Source organism: Schistocerca americana, chromosome 1, assembly GCF_021461395.2.
Source record: "Schistocerca americana isolate TAMUIC-IGC-003095 chromosome 1, iqSchAmer2.1, whole genome shotgun sequence".
NCBI classification, from domain to species: domain Eukaryota; kingdom Metazoa; phylum Arthropoda; class Insecta; order Orthoptera; family Acrididae; genus Schistocerca; species Schistocerca americana.
Window position 1 is genome coordinate 1,166,785,098 of NC_060119.1, and position 9,420 is coordinate 1,166,794,517.

Genomic DNA, 9,420 nt, shown 5'->3' on the forward strand with positions numbered 1-9,420 from the left:
GGAATTTTTCTATATGGGATGCGTCTTATGCATAGTGAAGAGTCTCTTAAATCACACGAAGACTGATCCAAAACTGAATTTTCCAGACCACGTGTTCTTATTCCGAATGTCACGCAACAGTTTGTCTGGGACTGGAGTATATGTATGTATGTATGTATGTATGTATGTGTGTGTGTGTTAACAGTAATTGCTGAAAGACTGTGTATACCAATTGTTCGCCGGCGATAATCAGGTGTAATTTCTCTTCTAGCTGTGACTGCTACATGTTAACAATTGAACGCAGATGTCTGACACATTATATGCCTCTATCTTATATCACGCCCCTACTTTTGTCTTCCGAAAACATCGCGGATCATGGATTAGTTTGCGACAGCCTGGTCGCAGTGTTGGTTCTCTATGTTATTCTCTCTCTCTGTGTTAGTTGCTTATCGGTGTGCGATCGATAGTGCGACGTTAGCGCTCCGTTTGTTCTTTAGGTGCACGATCGGTGCCTTAAAAAGAGATTGACTCGCTCGTCGGGGCAAGAAGCGGGAAGTGTAGTTAAAAAGTTTTTTTGAGTGTTAAAAGGCAATTATTTCTTTGCATGCACACGTTTGTACCTCATAATAGTGCAGTCGATATGTTGGCTGCGTAATTTAAGACCTGTCGTGCGTTTTACAGACATATTCGGATATTGAAAACTTAAATACACAGTACTGATGTTCCATAACGACTACGTTCCTCCAAGTGCCGACGGAATATTGCATAAAAATTATATTCCTATTCTTTTGGGGCATCGCTTTCACTGAAACAGGAAGATCGTGATAATGGCCACGAGAAATCGGTCAGCAGACTTGTGTGGTTTGACTGTGAAAGCGGCGTAGACTTATTTATCAGAATAGTGTGTGAACAATGTTCCTCTGCTAAAGAACAATAGATTTAATGTTACCGGGACTGCTTTACCTAATTTATTATAACAGCAGCCGTTCTCTCCATTTCAAATTTTATGCTGTGTTGATACATTTAAGTGTATCTAAGCACACTGGACTCGCATTCGGGAGGACGACGGTTCAATCCCCTCTCCGCCCATCCTGATTTAGGTTTCCCGTGATTTCCCTAAATCGTTTCGGGCAAATGCCGGGATGGTTCCTTTGAAAGGGCACGGCCGATTTCCTTCCCAATCCTTCCCTAACCCGAGCTTGCGCCCCGTCTCTAATGACCTCGTTGTCGACGGGACGTTAGACACTAACCACCACCACCACCACCTGAGTGTATCTACAAATGCCAGTGGCACGGAGGAGGCAGCACAGCCTGTGCTGAAGGTCCAGGTAGTAACAGGCCACGGTCGTAAAATAAACTTCCCTGTCGCCTAGCGCAGTGCAGCACAAAACGATTATTACTGTACCAGCCGGACGGCTTACAAACAGCAATAGTTCATAGAGGTGTTAAGCCGACAGAAGGCAACAGGCCCTCTGATCTCTATAGGATACTATCCTCTAACTCGGAATCACCGTTCACTACGTATTGGGACAGGTAATAGTACAACGGACGTGGCTATCTCATCATTCAGAATACTATGGTGCAAAAGAATGCAATACATTTGGTAGTACTCGCACACAAGAACTGCCTCTGATACAGAAACCGCTGGTAAGGAAAGAGAAACAGCCGCAAGTGTGCGAGAAAGAACAGAAGTAAGAACGGAGTAAGACGCGTTAGGAGTGGCGTGAGTATTCCCCGAGACGACGCCGGTGCTCGGGACTGCGCCGCGGTCCGTGTAATTCCATTTACAGGTAGCAGCTGGTAGGCTCCACTGCGTGTTGTGTGCACGCCGTGCCATAATAGTGGCGGCAGATGCCTCCAACAGAGGCTCTGTGGCAGACGCAGGTTGCTACTGTCGTAAAGAACCGTAGCAGAGTTGCAGACACGCAACTCCAGCCTCGATTATTACCGTACTGAGACGTGGCCGGCTCGCGTTGATGCCGTTTCTCCTTTGTCATTTTCTCACAATCGGGTGATATAAGCCTCTACATCCTTACATTTGTACTCTAGCCATCCCTGCTTAGCCATTTTGCACTACCTGTCGATCTCATTTTTAAGACGTTTATATGCCTTTTTGCCTGTTCATTTACTGCACTTTTATATTTTCTCCTTTCATCAATTAAAAGTAATCAATTAATTAAACGTAAACGTATACTAATAGAAATAAGACATCAGGTCACTTGAAGCTTGTTCTTGCAATAATTCATTTATGTATCTGTTTATATTATTTTGTGCTCTAATGTTATCGTCAGTGCGATTAAAATATTTGCTCTTATATCGACTTTAATATATGTAAACAAGAATAAATTACATCTCTGAGCAAAGTAGGACAATACCATATCTTTTTGTCAAGATTTTTGTAACAAGCAACAGTTGTATAGCACATGCTGGATGCTGACAAAGTTTCGCTGTCAGAATGTAAATGAATACTGATTGTGTAAAAGTGTGTGAAGTGATGTACCAACTGGCGATCAAAATGGAAGCAGACAGATGGACACTGACGGAAAAAAAGCCGCCCATACTGTCGCAGTAAGTATAAAACTAAATTTTGCATCCATATCGACAGATAAACAATAGTCATGGCTACACATTAAAGCGTGTTTCAGCTACTTGTCACAGAGCCAGAAAACAGCATTATGCTGGAAATAGTGATGTAACATCCAGAAAACCTTATGAACATGAACCTGAAAAGGTTCGAAAACTGGTTCATGGAATAATAAATAAGTATTCAAAATTGACTGTTTGCAGTTTTACGTATTTACATTCTACAAATTTGGTTTTATCTTCCTTCAAATTTCATCTAAGTTAAGTTGTGGGGTCAGCATTGCTTCCTGTGCTCCTATATTTCGCTGGAACCCGAACAGATCTCCCAGAGAGTCTAGTATTTTGCAGCCCTGACTTATTGAACAGGTGGTTCGGTAGTGCACTTGTGAAAACACGTCTCCTTTAGTACTGGGATTCTTACATTTTTCCCTGTGTCTGAGAGAATTTCGCCTGTCTCACGCGTTTTGCGTATCAGATGAAACAGTGCCATCCTACTTGGTTCTCCCAAAGATCTCAGAAATTCCGCCGAAGTTAAGTTATACAATGTTGAGGTCATTAGCTTCATGTGTAGGCATTGCCACTCATAGCGTTAGCGACGCCGTTGCCTGGGAACACACGATTGTATACAAACATCGACCACCACGGACCTGTCGCTATGACGAGCGCCCACAGCGCTCGAAATGACGCAGCAGCCGGCAGCTGATGTCAGCGTAACAGAGACGTGCAGTCGCCGCCACGCATCCCAATGTGTCTCGGCTGGCGGCGCGCGTCCAACTAGCAGCTACACACTGTGCGCATGCGCACCTGGAGGACAAATGTTCCTATCCGCCGCGGGCACCTCGCGCCAGTGACTGACGTCACCAAGTAGAAAAGAACCAGCAAGCGGCGTGATTCCAGTTCTCATTTACCAAAATATGGGATTTCGCTGCAGCCTACGAGATACTGCGCGTCTTCCTCGACTGACACTACTGGCCATTAAAACTGCTACACCACGAAGATGACGTGCTACAGACGCGAAATTTACCCGACAGGAAGAAGATGCTGTGATATGCAAATGATTAGCTTTTCAGAGGATTCACACAAGTTTGGCGACGGTGGCGACACCTACAACGTGCTGACATGTGGAAAGTTTCCAAACGATTTCCCATACTCAAACAGAAGTTGACCGGCGTTGCCTGGTGAAACGTTGTTGTGATGCCTCATGTAAAGAGGAGAAATGCGTACCATCACGTCGGATTGTAGCCTATCGCGATCGCGGTTTATCGCATCGCGACATTTCTGCTCGCGTTGGTCGAGATCCAATTACTGTTAGCAGAATATGGAATCGGTGGGTTCAGGAGGATAATACGGAACGCCGTGCTGGATCCCAACGGCCTCTTATCACTAGCAGTCGAGATGACAGGCATCTTATCCGCACGGCTGTAACGGATCGTGCAGCCACGTCTCGATCCCTGAGTCAACAGATGGGGACGTTTGCAAGACAACCACCATCTGCACGAACAGTTCGAGGACGTTTACAGCAGCATGGACTATCAGCTCGAAGACCACGGCTGCGGTTACCCTTGACGCTTCATCACAGACAGGACCGACTGCGATGGTTTACTCAACGACGAGCCCTGGGGCACGAATAGCAGAACGTCATTTTTTCGGATGAATCCAGGTTCTGTTTAGAGCATCATGATGGTCGCATCCGTGTTTGGTGACATCGCACTGAACGCACATTGGAAGCGTGTACTCGTCATCGCCATACTGGCGTATCAACCGGCGTCATGGTATGGGGTGCCATTGGTTACACGTCTCGGTCACCCCTTGTTCGCATTGGCAGCACTTTGAACAGTGGACGCTACATTTCAGATGTGTTACGACCCGCGGCTCTACCTCTGCCCTGGCCAACACATTCTCCAGATCTCTCACCAACTGAAAACGTCTGGTCAGTGGTGGCCGAGCAACTGGCTCGTCACAATACGCCAGTCACTACTATTGATGAATTGTGGTATCGTGTTGAAGCTGCATGGGCAGCTGTACCTGTACACGCCATCCAATCTCTGTTTGACTCAATACCCAGGCTATCAAGGCCGTTATTACGGCCAGAGGTGGTTGTTCTTGGTACTGATTTCTCAGGATCTATGCACCCAAATTGCTTGAAAATGTAATCACATGTCAATTCTAGTATAATATATCTGTACAATGAATACCCGTTTATCATCTGCAATTCTTCTTCGTGTAGCAATTTTAATGACCAGTAGTGCAAAATACGTCCCGGAGAATATTTCGTACAAATATTCGGTCCGAATCCATTCATGTATTCAGCGAGAAAAGAATGTCTGCTAGCGCCTCAATCTCTCTTACAGTAGTCTGTTTGAACACCTCGCATGAAATATGTAACAGCATGTGAAATGACGTAACGGGTACAGAAGGCTAGATCATGTGGTAATGCTTCTTTTTCGTAAGAAGAGAAACGCACAGCGCTTTGAGAATAACGGTACGGTTTCAGTGATTCACATGCCAGCAAGATTCTTCCAAACGTCATCCTTGAACGTATGAAAATCCACTTACGAGAAACAAGCTGAGTTGGCGCATGATAGTGGAATACTATAGCAGAATCTCAATATGAGACAGAGAATTCAATCCATAGATTACACTTTTCAGAAATCTCTACACTGAAAGCAAGGTAATAACCAGACAAGATAAGACTATTTCATGTCATTCTAAAGCATTTAAAGGAATTATACAGGAACGCACAGCTCTTCGTGTCTGTGAAGATCGCGGCTATGAGACTTCAACCGACAATTTCTTGGATCTGGTTAAAAGCATAGTCACAGTCGCTAAAGTTGTTCTTTAATCTCCTGGGACGTAATAGCCAACTCTGAGCCGTGGTGTGAACTGTTAATCACAGTGATAGATATTTTCAACGACAGACTGCAGGTGAAATCTCCACTTTCTCACGTAATTGGCGTCAATTTAAGAAATAAAAAGCGAGAAATTTTTGATTACAAACGCACTTACTTTGTCTAATGTCTTAAATGACATGAACTCCTCCTGTGGCAACAGAGCTCTACCTCTACTCACCAAACAACCAAGCAGCAGCAGCAACAACCACCAAAACTTGACTCACCTGCAACACAGAAACAAACAACGTGGTCAGACTATGCTCTACTCTGAGAACACACAAAGCTGTGCTCGCTAGTATGAGACAATTCGTTCTCATATGACGAGCGGCACACTCTGTCAACCAAAACGTTAAAGACATCCACAATAACAAACATTTTATATTTCAAACGTGTATAAGCTATTTTCTATTCTTTCAAATCATTTTCGAATAAAACTTGTCATACCAAAGTAAAATAAGGCGAAATGAAGCAAAAAGAAATACTATATAACATTTTTTCATGAACCAAACCAGAACGATAACCAGTTTTAGTTGTTGAAGTCAGGAGTTTCGAAGGATTATCTAGTGACAGTACCTGCAGTCCCTACAGATACGAAGCAAAATACGATACAAATTCCAATTATACAGCTCAAGAACCAAGAAATCAACTTGCACCATGCTTCAAAATCCACGTTTAACTGCATAAGCAGGATCTGGATCGATAAAAGGCAAAAGTCTGTCACACCCAATCCTAGTAGGACCGCAACTACTTGATGTTTAAACAAACGCCTGGGCCAGGTAAATATTTTCTTTAAAATACTGATAAGTGGCAACGCGATAATCACCGTTTCAACACAGGGCTGATGCGGAAGCCACATCCATCCCGCCCTAGTCTGGCTGATAATTTTTCATGCCGTTCGTCCGACATACAAAATCATCGGCGGCTGTTCGCTTTTGTAACATGCATTTTCTACTTCAGTTCCCCCTAAATTTTGAAGTTATGTTATCATCCTACAGTCTAAATCTGTGTTACTTTGTCTTGTTATTGGGTATAACTGTTTGTAAATGAATGTTTTCCTTGTAATCTATTGTTTAACGACACTTTCTGTTCATGTTGACTTCCTTTATTCAGTGCCTCGTATCCAAAGCATGTGTGTTCCTCCAATGGAAGAGTACCGAACAGGGTCTTGTTTGTAGGAGTACCCATCAGCGTCTGTCCAGCAATATCGGCTCGTTATTACTGTGGACAATGGTTGCGAATGCTTCGATTGCTCTGGCGGTGGACGATGGGAATTCGAGGTAGTGCCGAATGATTAACTAGCAGCGTAGCGAACAGGTTACAAGAAAAATTAAAAATGCTGTCGCTGTGAAACGTGTGAAATCGACGTGACGCATTGGCTAATTGCTCCTTCGAGGCTTAATTCAATAGCATTGTATCAGTGCGCCATGACAGTAACACGAGGGAAATGTGGATGGAATTTGGCAATCGGGCGGTAAAGTTTTTCATTATGGCCATGTGTCAAATAAAATACTATGAATTGCAGTTATATTGAGAAGCAGCTAGGACTGTGTAATTCTAAATTGGATGCAAACTATATTTACCAGACTTGAAGTAGTAATTATTGCCCGGGGATCCAATTACTCAGTTGAGTATTTATGAATGTTAGTGAATGAAGCGTGAGGTGAACATTAGACTTCACTGTAAAGCACTGGCGCGGCAATAAAATTTACATAAAGTACGGCAAATCAGGAGCACATTGAGAAAAGGTGCAGTATTTCAGGCACAGGACTCGCATTCGAGAAGTGCAGGATTAGGACACCATCCAGCCATACGCATTTCATTATTTCATTGTTGTCCTTTGTTGATACCTGAATATATTTCTGCTTGAAACAAAAAAAATATTTTCTAGCCTCGTAACCATCAATGAAGTGTCACAGAGTATAATGTCTCATATTTAAGATACGTTATATCTGCCAGGTATCATCGGTTATATGTTGCATATTGGCGACAACATGCAATTGAGAAACTGAACATTTACAACAGTTTATTCAGTAAAAGATTAATACCCAACATTTTGAGGATACATTGCTAGGCATCACATGATTAAAAATGAAAAATACATGGAGGTATACATTTTACATACATCGTTTCAGGTGATTTCATCTCTTGCAAACGTCCACAAAGGTAATCAAACGCCTAATGACGCGTATTTTACACAAACAGTATTTCCGAATTCCCTTGAACATGCAACTAGTTTATTACATCAAAATGTCATTTAATTATTCCTTGATTAACTTCTGATGGTCGGGGTTCACAGTCAAGCAGAATTTTTTGAAAGACATCATGTTCGACGATGACTGAGGAAAATTATTTATTTCACTTAGTTATTGCGATTTCGGTCTTTGGGTCCTTATCAAGTGACACTGCAAAAAAAGTCTGCTACAGCACCCGTCACACTTTTAAAATCTTATTATCAATTTCGGGAGATTTTAAAAGTCTGGCATGCTGAAGCAAAATTATTTGCAGTACCACTTGTTAATAGCTCAAAGGCCGAAATTGCATCAGTGAAATGAAATAAATAAATTTCTACAGTCATTGGTGAAAATGATGTTATTCCTTGTTCGCTGTAATTTTACCGTGATTTATATGTCAATCGCCTGTAGTGTGCAAGTGGGGTAGTCATAAAGGTTTAATTATCACCTCGAAAAAATAGAGTTGTGTAACTTTTTGTTTAACACCAGGTATATTTTTTCAGTCGTGGTACACTTTGAAATCCCAAAGCCACAGTACCGTAGCACGCCGACAGCCACGTCAAAACGAAATAGCACAGCCCACTGGAATGTCGTTCGGTCGTTTGTTTGCTGTGGTTGAAGGGGGACAGCGCTGCATCAGACCATGCCGACTTGGTGGATGTGTAAGACAGGATTATGATACAGAGGCTCTCAGTAGTATTAACCAAGTCTGAATGATGAAGAACGAAGTGGCAGACCATCTCTCTGTGAAGCAGCAAGAATCGCGAGAGACATAGAGGCCCTGGTACTCAAAGAACGACCCATTACGATCGAGGTGACAGTGGAAAAAGTGAAAATAAGTCACTGATCCGTTTTCAAGATCTTGAATCTGACGAAGGGCGCCGCCCGCTGTGCTCCACGACTGCTCACTCCTATCCAAAACGCCGCCGATTCGAGGCAGCAGCGGAAATTTTCGATCTCCGTCAGGCCAATCCAGATGGCTTCTTTAAGATGGACGAAGTGTTCGAATCCTGCCTCGGGCATGGATGTGTGTGATGTCCTTAGGCTAGTTAGGTTTAAGTAGTTCTACGTTCTAGAGGACTGATGACCTCAGATTTTAAATCCTACAGTGCTCAGAGCCATTTGAACCATTTTTGACGAAGTGTTGGGTGACCCCGAGATGGAGGAGCAACGCAAGCAGTTGAAACCTGCGGATTCACCAACCCCGCGAAAGGTGAAGACCCATCACTGAACAAGATGGTGCAGAGAGTTTTTTCGGGACTGCTACGGTGTTGTGTTAACAGATTATCCTCGTAAGGGGGAATTCTCACAGGTGCATAGAACAGAAATCTTCAAACGGGATTGCGGGAGCTGAGAAAGCCTCGTATGAAGGGAATGTGCTCCGCTTCGCGACAGCACCCCTGTTCATTCGGCACGGGACACAGACAAGCTTGTTTGGGCCATCATATTTTTCCTCGCCCCTTGCCAATCCCCCTCCCCCCCTCACCCATCCTCTACCCGCATTCTCTTGACATGACATCCATCGATTTCTTCCTCGCTCCTCGGAAGAAGAAACCATTGTGTGGTGACAACATGATTTTCGAGGTGTGTAACGTTTCCTGAACACCCAAAATGCAGAGTTTTACAACCATGGTCTCCCACAAGTCATCCGTCTTTGGCAGAAATTAACAATAAGACTAACACGGGATTGACCCTTTTTAATGAACATCACAGAATATGCTCGCAATGGCCGCCGT